Source organism: Phyllobates terribilis, unplaced genomic scaffold (assembly GCF_046119375.1).
Source record: "Phyllobates terribilis strain yellow unplaced genomic scaffold, ASM4611937v1 Scaffold_5__5_contigs__length_657084704, whole genome shotgun sequence".
NCBI classification, from domain to species: Eukaryota; Metazoa; Chordata; class Amphibia; order Anura; family Dendrobatidae; genus Phyllobates; species Phyllobates terribilis.
Window position 1 is genome coordinate 527,540,562 of NW_027362765.1, and position 20,027 is coordinate 527,560,588.

Consider the following 20,027-nt stretch of genomic DNA (forward strand, 5'->3'; position numbering starts at 1 on the left):
GAGGACCCACAAATTTTAAGTTATGCCTCTGTTACTTTGACCTGGAAGAATGCTCATAATGAGGAACTTTATTAAGAAAGTGATTTTAAGGAAGGTAGAGAAATAGCATTCCTTGTAGTTACTTTATAGGCAGACAAATGGAGCTTTGATGTACAAATGATGTCTAGGTTACCCCTGTAAGTTTTATTATAGGATATGCTTTACACTTAGTTTTCAGTCTAATGGCAATGCATCCCATAAATCCCACCAATTACATATTTGCCCTTGTCATCCAGGTCACCATCTTAACACTGAATACATATCACTTTATGATTATCCATGTATGATCCAGTGCTGAGAGTACTGTAAAGCTTCGACAGTAAAGGATAATAGTAAAGGATAGTAATATACTGGTATGACCAATGCACCTGGTGCTGAATTGTGTAGACGTGACAATGGTAATCCAGATAAGACAGAAGAGAGACAGTCCTATATAAGTCAGAAATTAAACTTTGCTCCATGGAAAATTTAAAAAATCCCTCTCCATAAAGGGACCAATATAGTTAGATGTCTCACTAACTGAGACTTCAGCCTGTGTATAGCTATATAACTACATAGAAATGAGTTATCTGAAGGTCATATGCTGCATTGCCTCTTGTGCCTCTATAAATAAGTATTTAGAGACGAATGATTGTTTTTAGACTGAATATCATTGTCTGCCTTTTTTAATAGCCCTTTAATGCAGGGCATATGCATCGTAAGTTACTCCTAAACATATTTTAAAGGCAATTTGAGAAACTAGCTTTTGTTAATGATTTAATCCATCATATGTGCTTCTCAAAAAAGATTCAACCTTTTAGGTTTTTCGTATTCTTCAGGACTGATCAAATATTTATAACCAAAGACCCCACCAATTGTTCTGTTTGCCCCTGGCGACAACTACAAGTGACACATATTAGTGCAATAAAAAAGTTTTTTATTAGATATTTCAAATTAAAAAAATATTAAATACAGAAAGGGTGCAGGAAAGAAGGTACAGGAGCTGTTATTCACAAAAGATGAAAGCGGTCTTATATAAATTCAACACTGTTTATAGTTCTGTCAAGTTCAAAATACATATATAATTTGATTTAATATTTAGCACATTGCTCCTTAGTCTAACTCATTAAAGCACAATACCCTTATAATTAGCAGTCTAAAGCAAGGGGGCTTCTCAAAAATAGAAAAGTGCTAGTACAATTGCAAATATAAATGATCTAATATCAGATATTGCATGCTGCCCTCTGGCCTAAATGATTAGTGCACATTCCCCAAGGTCTATAGTGCTATATAACAGCAAAGCCTTCATATGGAGAGTCAAATCATTAGTATTCACATGTGCACTTAATAGTATAAAGGTCAAGCTGGATGTCAAAGGGAATCAACTGAATGTGAATATAACCACAGTGGTCATAAGATTCCAACTTGGTCTTACTAATATGAATAAGAACTATCACATGTATATTAAAGAGCTGGTAGAACTTAAGGTTGTTTTTACCTGGTTAGAATAACGCTGCGGTGTCAAAGTGGGAGCGCCTGCACTCAGCCCCAACGTGCACGTTTCACCCAGCTTCTTCGGGGGGTGTGTATGTGGACATTCTAAGATTAACTGATCAAATATTTGCTGATTTAGAATTTTGTTAAATGCAAATAGCAAAATGGAGCTTAAAGGGGTTGTGCGGGCTTGGGGTGCAAGTTTGCTGTCACTCTATATGACTTTTGGAACCTCACGGCACAGTGTGCGCTCTGTCCGGATTCTCCGATGCTGGGAGCGGGCGCGCACGTGAACGTAAGAATGTGATTTACATACATATGGTCACGAGCCTACTAGACATGTGCAGCCTCGTTCAATACAAGTGAAATGAACTAGGCAGAACACCTCTAGTCAGATTGTGACTGAAAGTATACAAATAGCATACTTGTGGTCACATGACCGCCCACTCCCGGCGCCAGCAACGGAGAATCCTAACAGCACACAATGTTCACGCTGTGAGGATTTATAAGTCTCTAGTTACATAGAGGGACTGCAGACTCAAACACAAAGCCTAGACAACCCCTTTATCCTTGATCAAACATATGAGATTGTATACACCCAAGCATTTGGTTGGTTGACAGCTGCAGTATCTCTTCCGACTCCACCATAAACATGCCTAAACTGCAGAGTGTGCATGTTTATTCCAAGAAGGGGATAAGAAATAAACTGTCATCTCTGACAGTGGCTTATCTCATGGGAAACAAAAGATCAGGCACTCTGGTCCACAGGGGAACTTGTGAATCCCTCAGTGGGCAACTGTACAGCAGTGTGCCCACAGGCTTCTGTCCACATACAAGAGCAGTGCTTGGCACAGTGCACTTGTTGCACTACATACAGGAGAAGGCAGTATATAGTTTCTCATCATTTAACAAATTATGCATTTTATTATTACATAGAAAATAGGCTGTCTGAGAAGACATAATGGAGCAGTATCAGACCACACAGTGTACACTCTCCCCAAGCCACACCGTCTCAACATTGCACTGCCCCACCAATCATCTTGCAGCTCTTTGCTGTTGCTTACAGGGGTTGTCTAGGACTAATATTGATGGGCAATCTTTAGGATTGAACATCAATATCAGATTGGAGAGGGTCCCACATTCGACACACGCATATACTAGCTGTTACCATGTACTGTGGGGGGGCAGAAATACCCAGTGTAATAAGCCAGACCGCAGCTCCACACATTATGTAGTGGCCATTCTCAGGCTGAAGTGAATGGGAGCTGAACTGCTGTACCCGAGAACCTCTACTACACAGTGTAGGGAGCTGTGGTCTTATAGATCTGTACAGAGTTTTCTGTTCACTTTCTGCTGCCATGGGACCTGCTGAGTAGTTTTATGAATGAAAGTGCTGTTTATCTTCCATTTACAATCAATTTGAAATCTGCTAAATTTTACCGTAAATGCAAACATGGCCACTCTTCCATTCAGATGTATGTAAAAAATGTGTCAACTTGGGTTTGCATAAAGCTGGGTACTATCTGCATGTATCTGAAGAGTTGTCCCAAGATTCAATGTTATCGGTAGGCCTTCAACACAGCAGTCCAGCACTGATCAGGCATGTTGAAATACTTGCTCAATCCTTTTTGCTCTCAACAGCAAACAGTGAGGGAAAGTCAGGCTTTACCCATACACCTTAAATGGCAAGTCAATCCTGCACCAACGGGTAACTAGTGTAACATCAAACGGTAAAACTCTATACACCTCCATCACTTAGCTGCCTTAACCTGAACATATCAAAGGGAGGGAAATAATAGTAGGAATGAGTCATAGACATGTACAGAGAGTCTTAAGATATGTTCATACAGTTATAACATGATGTTTTTTTGTATTTTTGATGACATAGTGACCAAAGGTTACATGTCAGCAGGCATAAATGCTTCATCGCATTGGGTCCCCTTCTTAGGATACCCTTCATGAGTCAGCGTGGAGAACGGCTGTCAAAGATTGACTCTCTATTTAAGGGGAGTTGGCCTAGTTGGACATTGATTGTAATGTTTAATGTCTACATATTTCCCCTATGATGACAGCTGGCTAAACATAATTTTTCAGAGATTGCGAAAGTGCTTGTTAGTTAAAACGATAAACTTTGCAGTTTACTTGCTATTAAAAATCCCCTCAGCTCTGAAGAATGGAGTGATTTTTAATTGTATAGATTATGGCTTGTTTCCTAGATTACTGTCAACCGTTGCAGTGTATCAGTGGTTGCAAGTCACCTAGGCAAAAATGTGATGCTTACAAGCTCTTTACAATAGAGCTTGTAAGCACTGCTCCAAAGCTCGCTGGATCTAGCCACCTTCAGTGCACCTGTGCTCCTCCAACATTGCCGAGGCAAAGCTGCCTCTGGTCGCATCATCGGAAAATGCACAGTTCGAGCCAGTTGCGCCACAATGACTCTCTCAACCAACCAGGACTGCTACTTATTGAGAGCATCACCCAAACCCTTTAAGGTTCAGCTTCAAAGCACCACTCCAGCGTTTTTTTTTTATCTTACTGCTGGAGTGATGCCACTAATCTAAGTTCCCTGCCCCTAATATTAAACTTACCAGCCGCCATCTTCTTTTATCTCCGCTTCTTCGGTTGGCCTTCAGCAGTTTGTGACCTGCCAGATCGCTCCAGTGTTTGCTACTAAATGTAAGTCTATGAGAGCCAGAACAAGGCCAGACTCACATTGAGAGCTTGTGATCGTTACTTCTGATTTCTGGTCAGACAGAAGTTGTGGTCACAAAATGGCAGATCAGGACCGCCGCGGCACCAGGAAGAGCTGAAGACACCGGCTGGTCAGTATAATACTAGGATCAGGGAATTTAGATTAATGGCACCACTCCAGAGCTGAAATGCAATAGAAAAAGCAGGAGTGGCGCTTTAATTGAGAGTCAGAAGGCTACCAAATACGAAAGATAGTCGTCCACTTATGCCAAATAGGCAGGTCTGGTAGATTTTGCTTAAATGTGTATTGGGGTCTTTGTCATGATAGGGAATGTGAACTTGACCTAAAATAGTCATATCCACCTAAATGTCACAGAACATATGAGATATATGTCACACTTGCCATTTGTTCTTAAGTAGGTTCTTTTTTTACTTACTCAACTTTTATCTGTCTTCTCAGATGGTTTTCTATGCAAAGGAGAGGGGAGAGATAGATTCAGCAGGCATTCTAGTGGTATAAAAAGAAGATGACCCCTGCCACTGTAGTGTTGGGGAAAGTAATAAGGTAACATTTAATTTCTGTTTTTAACATACTGTTAACTAGTTTTTGTAATTGTCTTCACATAGGTGGTATAACGTATTCATTATTTGGCTTTGAGGGTTTAGAAAACACCTTAACTCAATTTGATAGAACGCACAAGGAACGTCAAATTACATTTATTTCATAGTTTATTAAATTTTACCTATCAGCAGTGGAGGCCCTATGGAGATTACTTATCACATTCATTAATGTTATCAGATAATTCAATCTATTTTATCACATATACAATAAGACATTCAGATGTAAAATAAGGAAATAATAATTACAAGTATTATAAGGAATAGTTCAGCTGGCATGTGGTGGGCAGTAATCATTGATACGATGATCATTTTTGATAGGTGTGGATGATGATGATGTGATTGATGTAGTTTTTCCATGGATGGACCTGATTTAAAGTTTGTTAATTCTCTTTTATGCACAATTCATTTTATTGTTTTTATAATTGCTTCCAGGCAATGTACTGAGACGCGGGCACGAACCCAGTTATAATGTCTGCTTTACTGAACTGGGCATTATTATTTTAGGGGCCAACGGAGAAAGTGAAATACTAACAGCCGAGAATTGCCTCATATACCAAAAAAGAAATATAAATGCACTTTTCCCATGCAATTTTTTTTAAACAGTTTAACTAGCTATATGGGCACTCTGGTGACACAGTGGCTTTAGGTCCTGAGTCCAATTTCATCTGCATGGAGTTTGTATGTTCTTCGCGTGTTTGAATTGGATTTCTTTAGGTAATCTGGCTTCTTCCCATACTTCAAAAGCAATAGATAGGTTGGGTGATTTCCTGTTAAATTGGCTCCTGCATGTATGTGTTTCTGAGAAAAAGGATTGTGAATGGATGTGAACAGTGACAATATCTGTACCGTGTTGAATATTTTGGCACTTTGTAACCAACAGGAAAAAAATATTCTTTTGCTAAAAAAATACTCAAACAACACAAAAATCTCCTCTGTGCAAACATGACCTTAGACCACTTTCAGATGTCTGTAAGTCACACACGTGGATTTCACGGAAAGAACACGTACCAATATATTAAAGGGCTGTTTTTTTTGCAGACTGAAAGTCGGCAAAAAAATCACAGAGACATTTCCGTTTTTGATCTGAGTCATGGATCAAAATCATCCATACAAGTCTAAGGGTCTGGAAAAATCACAGAGAGCCACCCGTGCGCTGTTAGTTTTTAACATTGCAATGGGTAGGAGAAACTTTGCAGTTTATTTTTGGCATATGAAAAAATCCCTGATGGTAAAAATTAATAAAGTCATTTTATATATAACTTACCTGCTTCTCGAGCTCCTGACAATCAGCTGTTATTGCCAGGGAAAACCACTTCTGGCTGAACATACTGGAAAATGCAGCATTATGGCCATTCTAATGACCCAATTCTGCCAGAGTAGGGGAAGTGACTCTTCATTTTGTCTCATAGAAGGTGGTCCCCTCTGATATGAGCTGTCATAACTACCAGTCTTTCTCCTTTTTGCTCTGTCTTATTCATGATATTTTTGTAAACTCACAGTTTAATCCATCTTGTTGCTCGGTTGTTATTTTCCTTATTTCCTAGTGATAAACGACTGTTCTCTTTATTACAATTAAAGAAAATCTATCAGTAACGTCATAAATGGGCTTGTAGGTCTTTGACATTTAAATCCTTTGACACCGTTATATCTTCTATATATTTGCTGCATTTATTTAATTCATATTCAAATTAAGTATTAAGTGTTATGGACCCAACATAGCACTTCCCAAGCCTCTGTCCCTCAAGGTTATTTCTCCAAATAGTACTTGCCTTTTTAACTTGATTGACAGCTTACTGTCTATGTGAAGTCAGATGCCAGGCAAGTAAATCAGACAGTGCGCCATCAATCAAGCTAAAGTGGCTGGTCATAGGTGGGGAAACAACCTCGGGAGACAAAGGCTCGGGAAGTGCTCTATCACATTTAGAGCACTTACTGCTTCATTTGCATATAAATTAAAAAGTTGATTTTTCGGGAATGCAGCAACAGATAGAAGATATAAAGGTGTCACTAAATTTAGCTTTTACATCTACCCTCCTCTGATTCCCAGTTGAATACTATATGAATATGACTATTTTGAACATAGGTATAAATGTACATATAATTCTATAAATCATCTAAGGCTACGTTCACTCGTCAGTATTTCACATCAGTATTTATAAGCCAAAACCAGGAGTCGATCAAAAATGCAGAAGTGGCGCATGTGTTTCTATTATACGTTTCCTCTGATTGTTCCACTACTGATTTTGATTTACAAATACTGAAGTCAAATACTGACCAAATACTGAGTGTGTGACTGTAGCCTATTAACTTGGCTTCTAAAAGTCCAGTTTACAATTTTTATGTGTTTCTTCGCAATAGAATGTAGTCAAATACATACACTTTGGAGTTTCTGCAGTTCACAAAAATCACCTTCAGCTACAATATGCTGCTTTGTGTAATTTGTTTGCTGTCCTAATGAGCCTACCCCCTACCTCCTAACATTACTGAGCACTACAAAACCCCAAGTTTTTGTATTTAGGGGAATAAAATGTTACTTAGCCCAAATCAGAACTGAGGGGAAATGAGGGTCTACTCATTGAATTTGCAATTAGCATTCAATGGGAATTTTTTAAAGTGATAGACACCCTTTTGGCTGCAGCTGCACCGCGATATTGACCACGAGACAGTTATATTGGGGCATAATGCAGGTGAATGGGGTTGCATCTGATCCAAAAGATACTGCAACTGAGACAAACAACACATAAAATGTCAGAAACAGTTGGATTTTTTGATACTTGCTTGTCGAGGTTGTGGTAACTTATGATCGCAATATGACCTCATTCACTTGCATTTGTCAGCAATGTAGCAGTATTAAACAACAATCTTTGGCAGCGCAACTTCTGTTGTGGCCAAAGTCGGTATGTATCCTCACCTTTAAAGGAAATCTGTCACCAGATTTACCCAATATAAACTAAAGCCACCACCGGTCTATGATCACAGTTCATCAACCTATATATAAGCCACCAACTCCCCCTGCGTATCTCAAAAAATACCTTATAAATCTCCCAAGTCATATGCTAATCAGCATGGGTAAGTCCAATAGACGTCTGAGGTCTGCACCTCCTCTAATGGTAGAATCACTGTCTCACTGCCTTGATTGATGTGGATGACGCACCCTGTATCATACACAGATACCTAAGAATCTGACACCTGCTCAGTTGACTCTCAGGCCTGTGCAGGCGCACTTAGCTGTGTCCTACTAAGGGCAGAGCAAAGTTCCGTAATGCACATGCGCCGGCACTGACTTCACTTCCAGTAAATAGGTTCAGGCACATTCCAGGACTTTGCACTGCCCTCAGTAGGCACAGGCGCAAGATCGGCATGGGTCTACTGATGACCTAGCATGTGTCATCCACATTAATCATGGCAGGAGGACAGCAATTCTGCCAAAAGAGGAGATGCAGACTCCAGACCTCCGATGACCATCGGACTGGACTGTACTGATTAGACTGGACTACAGTAAAGACCAGTTAAAGGTGGTGGCTTTAGTTTATATTGGGAAACCCTGATGACAGATTCACTTTAAGAATATTTGGAGTCACCTCAGACTTTTAGGACCTGTATAAATGCGCCTAGACTCAGTCTCAGCCATGATTTTATGTAGACAGTAAGTAGCCTATATTATTCTTATAATATACATTAGGGACAACATTATCATAGAAGCCCAAAAATAAACAAATCCAAATTTTGTTACATTCAATGACTTGATGACCTTACATGTATATCATAATCTTACAGTGTAGTAATACGTTATTACACAGTTCATAATGATTTATACTAGTAGACTAGAAAACGTCACGCAGACATATGGTCTGAAATCATAAGACACAGCCAGTCTTGGCTGCAGCCTCGTTAGCTAACAGCAGCTATTTAAAGCTCTAGAGCACTTCAGGCAATTTTTGCTTTAATGCAGACCATCTGAAAAGTGTGCGTGGTTCATATATGACTGAAGCTTGTGCTTCATGAATTTTATAGTTCTGTGTACTATGCCAAATGCAGGAACTTTACAGGTGTGTTATTATGGCAGTGCGTGAGACAAGCTGACAAAGAATTTTAGGCACTTTTTAATAGCGATATTATACAAGCCGCATGTTTTTACAAAACATAACATTTGCTGTTGTTTCTTGAGAGTTTCTACCACTGTCTATGTCTATGAATAAAGAATACGTGGCACTTTTAAAGGGATTGTTTGAGATCAGAAAAACATGGCTCCTTTCTTTCAAAAACTGCGTTACTCTTGACTGTGTGTAGCATTTCACACAGGAATAATAGGGTTAAAAAGCTAATTCTTGGGTAAGTAACCCCTCTAAGGCTAGGGTCACACGACCGTATTTTTTCTCATCCGAGAACATCGGTCCAATTATGCTATTCACACTCTGGTCAAACTCTGTAACATCCATGTAGCATTTGATTTATTCATCAACAGTTTAAACTGTACATGATCAAATACAGTTTCCTAGGTTAAAGAATCACTGCTCCCATCAAAGCTTTTATCCTCTCAATATATTGCAATCATCATATTATATAGCACTGTGTACTTACAATTGCTCATTTTGCCTTTCTACCCAGTTAACTCTTCAATTTTCTCTGCTCTATGTAGAAACAGGGAGTCTCTTTTCCCTGCATGAGTCATCCCCCCCTTCAACTCCTGACCCAGCTGCTCTGCTCCTCCCTCTGCCAGTGACTTTTGCAGTGCTGACTAATGCAGGGAAAAGAGACTTTTATGTTTCTACATAAAGCTTAGAAGGATTCAGCTAGTCTGATTATAATCACGTGATGTCAGAGACCTAATAGTATAGAGAAGTATTACATGGGCAGAAGGGCAAAATGAGCAATTGTAAGTACACAGTGCTATATAATATGATTGCTGCAATAGTTTAAGAGGATGTTGATAGGAGTGCTTCTTTAATAATGGCAGTGTATGCATAAAAATCTAATGCAATATGGCTGATCTGTATGAGATCACTTTTTTTGTGCACCCTTTGACTTGAATAGGCGAGTTTCATTTAAAATATGAAAGAAACTACTGCATGCTGCATTTTTTTCACACGTGTCATCTGAACAGCTCTATTGAATAACACTAGTATTACTGCTCTCCTATTTAACACGGACAGCACACTTATGAATGAGCCCTCATACGAACAAGCCCTCAAGCAAATTTATTCCTTAAAATATGGTAGTGTATATGATAAATAAGAAACTGAAATATTATTAAAACATGTATTACACAGATAGTAGATTTTGTCAGAAGATGAGCATCCCTTTAAAGAGGACCTGTCACTTGCTTAGCAAATAATTGAGGAAAATTCCCTGAGCTCCCTTGCCGCTCTTTTCTGTTTTGTACTGCGTTTTGTTAATCATTGCAGAGATATTAACATTCGTTCCTTCTGGAGCACACAGTATGTGAAATCTGTGCTTTCAGTCCAACATTTATTCAGAGTCTTCTCCGACAGTGTGTGTGCTTTCACCCTCCCTCCCAGATGCTACCAATCATAGCTCGGCAGTATTTGAGACTGCTAAATCAAATGCGAAGCCATGATTGGCAGCATCTGGGAGGGAGGGGTGAAAGTGCATGTCTCTAGAGAAGACTCTGAAGAAATGCTCAGTTTGACTGCAAGCAGAAATTCACATATTGCGCTCCAGAAGAAGCATACAGTTTCTGTACATATCAGCAATGGAGCGATGCAGCGCAAATTGGAAAAAACAGCAGAATCAGGAAAGATCAGGGATTTTTACAAAGTAAAAGATGTAATCCGGTGAGATAAAAAATGATTCTAATGTCACAGACTTCGTAAACAATAAAGATAACATGAACAGTGCTGATTGTAACCCTCTGAGTACCTGTAATTCCATGTAACACTGGAGCTGCTCCTCACTGCTCCCCCTCCCTTATGAGACATTACATCAGAGATCAGGAGTAGTGATGAGCGAGCACTAAAATGCTCGGGTACTCGTTGCTCGGGTCGAGCAAATTGGAATACTCGGGTGCTTGACCCAAGCAATGAGCCCAATGTAAGTCTGTGGGAAACTCGAGCATTTTTCAGGCGGCACTCCCCGGCGGTCTGCAGAGGGCCTAAAAATTGCCCAAATCGATGGGAACAGTGCTCAAATGACATGGGAACAGCATGGGGAAGACCCCTGGAAGCATTTCTGACTCCCAGGTCACTGCTGTTAACAACGTGGTCAGAGTATTACGCCACTTTTACGGACTCACAATAAAACATACAAAAACGAAACCAAAATGGATTTTCCTGGGAAACATGTTAAGGAACATCCTTTACATGACATGTACAATGTATAAAAAGCAAAATAAATAACCAAAAACAAAAATACTCCTCCACACCTTGGGCTATGTTCAAACGTAGCGTTTTTGATGCTTTTTTGCACTTTTGCATTGCTTTCAACCAAGACAAATGCATTCACCAGGGAATTTCATTTTAACATTTTACAACCTTATCTGGCAATATGGTGTGTGACACATCATCAGACACATGCATACAGTGCTGAAAACTAATGGGAACAGAATGGGGAAGACGTCTGGAAGCATCTCTGACTCCCAGGTCACTGCCTAAAAGTGTGCCCATCATAAGTGATCCTTGTCGCATGTGACAATGCCTCCCGCCATGAACCTGTCGTTGCAGACTTGCAACAATCACCGTCTACGTCCTTGTCCCACTGCAGCGTTCAGTTGTCCCTACCCCATTCCTTGGAATGCAAGCGCAAGTATGCAGGCAGCCAGCCACCCACCCACAGGCTGCAACACTAAACTGCCAGATTTCTGGGCAGCTTTTTGCACTTGAAATATGGCATTTTAAGCTCGTGGAGGTGGAAGCTTTTCACAACCTCATGCCGGCGGTGGCCGGGTGTCCATACTCGGTCCCCAGCCACCACTGTATTTCCCGGTATCGCCTCCGCCTTCCACAAGCACGGGTCCCACAACATTATCCGTGCCCTCCCCAGTGCACTTACTGGGAAGGACCGCCTAACCACAAACACGTGGACAGGTGAATGTGGCCAGGGACAGTACGGAGCCAGTCCACAACTTTTTTTGCTGACAGTAGTATTTAGCTCGGTGAAAGGACTGACATAGAGGGAAACCCTATCTACCCTGCGTGTCATTTCTCACAGGAAGTCCTTTAAAGCGGCTTTCACTTGAAATGTGGCCTTTTAGGCTCGTGGAGGCTTAAGCTTTTCACAACCACATGCCTCATGCCTCGTGTGCATACTCGGTCCCCAGACGTCACTATTTCTCATGGTGTTGTCTCCGTCTTCTACAAGCGCGGGTCCCTGAACATTACTACTGGTACTTTCCTGTGGTAATTTGATTGCCTCCTACCAGCCTGGAATATTTCCAGCAAACTATGGTACGACACCAAGGTATTAGCTCTGCCCCCCGTACCAGTAGCGAAAGCCATCCCCAATTTCCTTCTCAGGAATTTTATTTGGTAGACTGAGTGGCTGCCCAAATACATTTTCTCACAAAGGAGCTGAAGATAGAGTGGCAGCAGGTGCAAGTTTCTCCAACCTGTTAAATATTAGAGGGTGAACGGCAGCACATTGGATCAGTGGTTAGCACTGAAGACTTGCAGCGCTGGGATCCTGGGTTCAAATCCCAGCAAGGACAACATCTGCAAGGACTTTGTATGTTCTCCCCGTGTTTGCGTGTTTCCTCCTCAGTAAAAAAGTAGCCATAGAGTGTCCGGAAACCTTTCCACACACTTTTCTTAGCCAGGACTGCTTCTTGGCAGGGTTGGACAGTCCAACCAGAGATTCCTCTGGTGTGCCTTGGCTTCTACCTCAGGAGAGTTCATGATAGCGCTAACTTTGCAGCTGCTATGGGACTCTTGAGCGGGTGAGAAAGGTTATCCCTCAGAATCAAATCCTCTGGTGGGCACAATGTTTTTCAATCTGAAACAGCTTCTCAGTGGGAGTTGTATTTCACCACAGCCATATTCTTTAGCTCGGTGAAAGGACTGGCATAGAGGGAAACCGTATCTACCCCGGCTGTCATTTCTCCTTCACCATTCCGCCCATTGTCACACACGACCATGCCAGGCTGTATGTTCAGCGGTGAGAGCCACAGATCAGACTGCTGTGTTACAGCTTTCAACTACTCTGCAGCGCTGGGCGGTTTGTGAATTAAGCATTAAGCATGTTATCTTCAGCACAGCTTGTTGCCGCTTGGCCAAGGCAGTGCTGCAGTGCTGTCAGCTTGTGACTGATGTGATCATTTCGGAGATGGAGGAGGAGGTGCAGGAGCTGAACAATGTGATTACATTGTTGTTAAATTGGTGACGCTGTTTTTTATACTAAAGAAAGATCCTATTGTTTTGGTTTTTTTTACGTGTTTTTTTAAGACAAATGCATTCACCGGGAAATGTCATTTTAACATTTTACAACCTTATCTGGCAATGTGGTGTGTGACACATCATCAGACACATCCTGTTTTATTTATGATGGAGGGACTCTGAAAGTCATAAAGCCTATTTTTATAGGGACATCAGACGACCCTTACTAGTCTTAAAAGGCCAGCAGTCGGCCCTAGCTATTGTTAGAGAGCCATCAGCCGGCTATGCTTTGTTGTTCCCATTATTAACAAGTGGGTCTCCTATACTGTTATTGCGTATCCAGTGACTGCAAGGGCTGCTAAAAATTTGGACGCAACCCAATGCCCCTTTGAAGAGACATAGAGGTGGTAAAAAAAATGTTCCCATTATAAAGGAGCAGGTCTCCTATAGTGGTAATGCCTATGCTGTGACTGCAAGGGCTGCCAAAATTTGGGAAAAACCCCACTAAGAATTTAAAGACACATATAGCAGGGCCACAGTAACAAGGTATGACATGTTCCCATTAGAAAGGAGAGGATCTGCTATACAGTTATAGGGTATGCAGTGAGTCCAACGGCTGACAATTTTAGGAAAAACCCCACTAAGAATTTAAAGACACACGGAGCAGGGCCACAGTAACAAGGTGCGACATGTTCATATTAGAAAGGAGAGGGTCTGCTATACAGTTATAGGGTATGCAGTGAGTCCAACGGCTGACCAATTTTAGTAAAAACATCACTAAGAATTTAAAGACACATGGAGCAGGGCCACAGTAACAAGGTATGACATGTTCCCATTAGAAAGGAGAGGGTCTGCTATACAGTTATAGGGTATGCAGTGAGTCCAGCGGCTGACAATTTTAGGAAAAACCCCACTAAGAATTTAAAGACACACGGAGCAGGGCCACAGTAACAAGTACGACATGTTCCCATTAGAAAGGAGAGGGTCTTCTATACAGTTATAGGGTATGCAGTGAGTCCAACGGCTGACAATTTTAGGAAAAACCCCACTAAGAATTTAAAGACACACAGAGCAGGGCCACAGTAACAAGGTACGACATGTTCCCATTAGAAAGGAGAGGGTCTGCTATACAGTTATAGGGTATGCAGTGAGTCCAACGGCTGACCAATTTTAGGAAAAACCTCACTAAGAATTTAAAAACACACGGAGCAGGGCCACAGTAACAAGGTGCGACATGTTCATATTAGAAAGGAGAGGGTCTGCTATACAGTTATAGGGTATGCAGTGACTCCAACGGCTGACCAATTTTAGTAAAAACACCACTAAGAATTTAAAGACACATGGAGCAGGGCCACAGTAACAAGGTATGACATGTTCCCACTAGAAAGGAGAGGGTCTGCTATACAGTTATAGGGTATGCAGTGAGTCCAACGGCTGACAATTTTAGGAAAAACCCCACTAAGAATTTAAAGACACATGGAGCAGGGCCACAGTAACAAGTACGACATGTTCCCATTAGAAAGGAGAGAGTCTGCTATACAGTTATAGGGTATGCAGTGAGTCCAACGGCTGACAATTTTATGAAAAACCCCACTAAGAATTTAAAGACACACAAAGCAGTGCCACAGTAACAAGGTACGACATGTTCCCATTAGAAAGGAGAGAGTCTGCTATAGTTATAGGGTATGCAGTGAGTCCAACGGCTGACAATTTTATGAAAAACCCCACTAAGAATTTAAAGACACACAGAGCAGGGCCACAGTAACAAGGTACAACATGTTCCCATTAGAAAGGAGAGAGTCTTCTATACAGTTATAGGGTATGCAGTGAGTCCAACGGCTGACCAATTTTAGGAAAAACCCCACTAAGAATTTAAAGACAGACAGAGCAGGGCCACAGTAACGACAAATTCCCATTAGAAAGGAGAGAGTCTCCCATAGTGTTGGCCTATGCAGTGAATGCAAGGGCTGCAAAAAATTTGGAGGCACTTCAATGCCCCTTGGAAGAGACGTGGAGGAGGGCCTCATAAAAAAATGTTCCCATTAGAAAGGAGCGGGCCTCCTATACTTGTAATGCCCATGCACTAAGTGTATGGGCTGACAAACATTTACCCCTGGTGGTATACATGAACATACTGTATAAAAAAATTTTTTTACGGGCATCATAAACACCCTTTAAAAAAATTAGGTGGGTGTTGCTTCACGGACCACGGTCACCCTGGTGATATGATGGTGGAGGATGAGGAGAAGGAGGCGGACAAGAGCAAATAGACAAAATCAGGAAGCGTATACCCATGTGTGGGTATGAAGAGGTGCATGGGAATACACCTCCCAAGAAAAGACACTGGATTTGAGTTTATGTTACGCTGCTATCATTCAGTGGTGTTGAGAAGTCTGGCCCAATCCAGCCCTTGTTCATTTTTATAAGAGTCAGCTTGTCAGCATTTTCAGTTGACAGGCGGATGCGCTTATCAGTTATAATTCCACCAGCGGCACTAAAAACCCGCTCTGATAAAATGCTGGCGGCAGGGCAGGCCAGGACCTCCAAGGCATAGAGAGCCAGTTCATTCCACATATCCAGCTTGGATACCCAATAATTTTAAGGCACAGAGGAATCACGGAGGACGTTGGTACGGTCGGCAAGGTACTCCCTCAGCATCTTCCCAAACTTTGCACTCCTTGTGAGAGTACCCTGCGCCTCAGGGCCTGTCCGATGGGAGGGTCTGAGAAAACTCTCCCAGAACTTTGACAGTGTTCCCCTGCCTCTGCTGGATTGAAGTTGTGTCTCTCGCCTGTACTCCTTGGTTGCCCAAAGATGTGTGCCCTCTGCCGCCAGCGTTTTCAGATGAGAATTTTTTTAATAGTTCCACAACCAGGGCCTTCTGGTACAGCCCCATTTTTGTAGACCTGTCCGCCTCAGGAATAAGAGATATAAAGTTCTCCTTGTAGCGTGGGTCTAGAAGTGTCACCAACCAGTAATGACTGTCACCCAAAATTTTGAGAACGTGAGGGTCATGGGAAAGGCAGCATAACATAAACTCGGCCATGCGTGTCAGACTACTAACAGGCAAGACTTCCGTGTCCTCACCAAGAGGATGACTAACAATGCTCTCCTCCTCCTCCTCTCTGTCCTCTGGCCATCCACGCTGAACAGACGGTATGACAGCTGTGCAGGTAGTACCGTCTATAGTGCATGAAACTAGCTCCTGTCCTTCCTCCTCCTCCTCCTCTTCCTCATTGTCACCCAATCCACGTTGGGATGAGATGAGGCTTAGCTGTGTGTAATCACCCTGTATGGTTCCTTGCTCCATCTCATCGTGCTCCGCCTGCAATGCATCCTCTTTGATTGTGAGCAGAGAGCGTTTCAGAAGACAGAGAAGCGGGATGGTGATGCTAATTATGGCGTCATTGCCGCTCACAATCTTGGTGGAGTCCTCAAAGTTTTGGAGGATGGTACATTTGTCTGACATCCATGTCCACTCCTGAGGTCTTATGTGTGGAGTCAGAACTGAATACCGACGGCCTTGTTGATGCTGGTACTCAATAACTGCCCTCTTCTGCTCACAAATCCTTCCCAACATCTGCAGTGTAGAGTTCCAACGCGTGTGGACTAGTGTTGAGCCACCCCCGTAGTGTTCGAGTTCGGTTCGGTTCGTCGAACACCCGTGTGTTCGCCGAACTGTTCGTCGAACTGTTCGTCGAACACCTTCGAACACCGTTAAAACCAATGGCAGGCAAACAAAAACACATAGAAACACATAGAAAACACCTTCAAAGGTGTCCAAAAGCTGACAAACTGCTCAGAAGACATAACTAACACATGGAAAAGTGACAAGTACATATAGTCATGCGAAAATAAAAGAGGTGGAGGAGTAAAAGGAGGGGGAGACACAGATATAGGCATGTCATGCCCTTCTAAAATCCAAAAAGTGAGAAGCCAACACGGCCAGTCCGCTCCTGCCCGTGCCACCTCCGTGTCGCCGGGTTTGTGCCAGAGCCGCGGTGAACCCTGACGGCCAGCCCCCCTCTCCCAATACTGGTGCCTGTCCGCTGGTGGGTCGAGCGAGCCCCCCTGTGGTGGAGGCAGCTCTAAGCTTTTTAATTTAAATTGTCTCTCTAATTTGAATGAATACACTTTAAATCCATTTACAAGGATCTATTGGAGGGCAAGTCTCATGCCAGCAGCCGCGGTAATTCCAGCTCCAGTAGCGTCCACTAAAGCTGCTGCAGTTAAAAAGCTTTTATAAGGATCGAGCTCGGCTGTCCACCGCAAGGCATCCTACTGCCAGTCCCAGCCCCTATGCCTTGGGGTGCCTCCTGATGCTCTTCACTAAGTATCCCATGGTCCCGAAGCATTTCCTTTGAAAAAATTAAGTGTCTAAACTACAGGTGGTGCAGCTTGCTTAACAGCCGGGATAATCCGCTGACTAGCAGACACTGCTACTAGGCACAAAGTATTTCCTGGGCTAGATGCAGTTAAAAATTTGTAATTAGATACTCTCGTTGGATGCTGAGAAAGCATTCCATAGAGTCTCCTGGCACGCCATATATGATTCTCTTAAAAAGCTTGGGGTAGGGGTCTAGGGGACCCTTTTATAGCCAAAATCACGGCCCTGTATCGCAATACGTCACCTAGGCTGAAGATAAATGGAACTGTAGCACCCTGAGGGCTCGGTTGCTACAGACGTATTGCACCTCACCCAGAGGTGTGATATCTCACTCTCAGGTAAGGATGGAGTGTGGATCAGGACCCGACACCTGCATGCATTACACCACATTGCCGTGGGGCAGGGCGACCAATATGCCCCTGAGATGGGCACGACAGTCCCTGTCCCTGGCTTGAGTGGGGGGAGGGAACACTGAGGAAGGGGAACCCTGTAGTGCAGGAGCAGGGAGGAAGCAGTTCCTGGGTGCATTGAGAAGGGAGTATAAAAGGTGGGCACCATCTTAGTTCAGTGCAGAGAAGTCTGAGCAGAAGTGGCAGGGAGCAGGGGCTCTGCATGAGCTCTGCTCCGGAGGCGGGCCTAGTAACAGAGGCCCAGGCCTGGAAGAGGGAGAAGGAAGGAAGAGGAGCGGAGAAGGCTCCAGGAACGAGGAATGAAGGGATCCCAGGGGTGCGGACGGGCGAGTCGCCACCGCACGCCCGAATCCACCTGCGTGGAGGGGTCAGGCCAAAGGGGGAGACCGGTCCCCGAACTAGTGGAGGCAGGAAACGACCCTCAGCTAGAAACCGGAGGCTCTGACATTTTATGTGGCGCAGCCCCTCGCTACACCCGCTAGGAAGGCACCACATAGGGTCAGGGAAACTGGCGCCAAGTTTACCAAGAGGAGGCCCGAGGCAGCCGGACAGAAGTGTTGGTAAGAAAGGCCAGACAAAGGACACACAAAGGGGGTCCTGTGAAGTGCTCCAAAGTTATCTGGGAGTTGTCTGAGCCCCTCACCTGGTGAGCACAGTACGACGTGGGCAGCCGTTACCTGCAGACGTGGTCTGGATAATAAGAACTGTGAGTAAAGGCCCTGAACTGCATCACTGACTCCGTGTCGTTACTGCTGCTGCCCTGCACCATCACCCCCATCTTCCGCATACACTGCCCTGAGGCTATACTCCTCCCGTGGGGAGTTATGCTACGCTCTGCTGCACCCACAACACCAGCCTCAGTGGTCTGCCCTGTAGCGGCGATTCACTCTGACCGCAATCCACGGGTGGCGTAGTCGGGCATTTAAACATGAAAACCACATAAATAGTTCCGCCACTGGTTTGACCGCCCTGAGCCACGGAACTGGGTCGCCGCCACGAAGACTACAACCACCAGCATCCACCAAAAAGGGTCCGGCTCCGGGTGTCCCAAGGCCCAGGGGGTGCGTCAGAACATTTTCATCACCTTTCACAATCACCAATGGGACAAGGCAGTGATGTCCTCTGTCCCCTCTCTTATACATCCTAGTGACGGAGCACCTGCTCTCATCAATTCGCCATAACCCCAATATTAGGTGGATTGAGGTGGGAGGCACCGAGTACAAGTGCTCTCTATTTGCTGATGATGTCCTAGTATATATCACTCAATCACATATATCCATCCATGCTGTTATGGCTGAAATAGATCACTTTGTTACATGGTAAAATTTTAAAATCAATGCAGCGAAGTCTGAGGCCCTCGATGTCTCCCTCCCCAAATCCATATAGGATTCCATCCAGTCCAACTTTCCCTTTGCCTGGCCCTCACAGGGTATCAAATACTTAGGAATTCCTATTCATAGAGACCTCTCCCATCTATGTTATCTTAATTTTGGGCCCTTTATTGAACAACTCCATACAGACCACGGTTGGCAAGTTAGAACTGTAAGATTCACTACGTGAACCACTGGTGTTTTGTGGAAAAGCACATGTACACTGCGTTCCAAATTATTATACAAAAAGTGTTTAGGAGTGATAAGGGAAGAATTTGTTTGTTTGTCAGTTAAACTCATTGATGGTGATGTGTGTCAGGGCTCTTTATATCACTGTAAGCAATTGCAGACACCTGTGCTAATTAGTTTGGCAGGTGTGTCCAATGAAAGGCAAGACTACTTAAGAAGGCTCTCTCACATTATTAAGCAGCCTACATTTTCTGCCAAAATGGGAAAGAAAAAGGATGTGTCGGCTGCTGAGAAGCAACAAATTGTGGAGTGTTTAGGTCAAGGCATGACTACAATCAACATTGTGCGATGATCAGGATGAAGTGTCTTGGCAATCAAGAAGTATGTAGCTGATTCACAGTACACACGTGTGCGTGCTGATAAGGGCAAATTGAGGACTCTTTCCTACAGGCAATTACGTCAGGTTGAAAGAGCAGCGGCAAAAAAGCCTTGTCATAGCAGCAGACAAGTTTTTGAAGCT

At 43.2% G+C, this 20,027-nt stretch overlaps 1 protein-coding gene across 3 annotated transcripts in view; it reads left to right on the top strand.

The window, feature by feature from the left end:
* ADAMTS14 (ADAM metallopeptidase with thrombospondin type 1 motif 14) overlaps window positions 1-20,027 on the top strand; it is a 213,834-nt gene that overhangs the window by 18,524 nt on the left and 175,283 nt on the right. Inside the window, exon 2 of one of the 3 annotated variants that reach the window (XM_073685739.1) lies at window positions 4,664-4,768. The exons of the other annotated variants lie outside the window; for them this stretch is intronic. The gene's annotated coding sequence lies outside the window, so the exon portion shown is untranslated. The remainder of the gene's footprint in view (window positions 1-4,663; window positions 4,769-20,027) is intronic. 3 annotated transcript variants of the gene reach the window in all.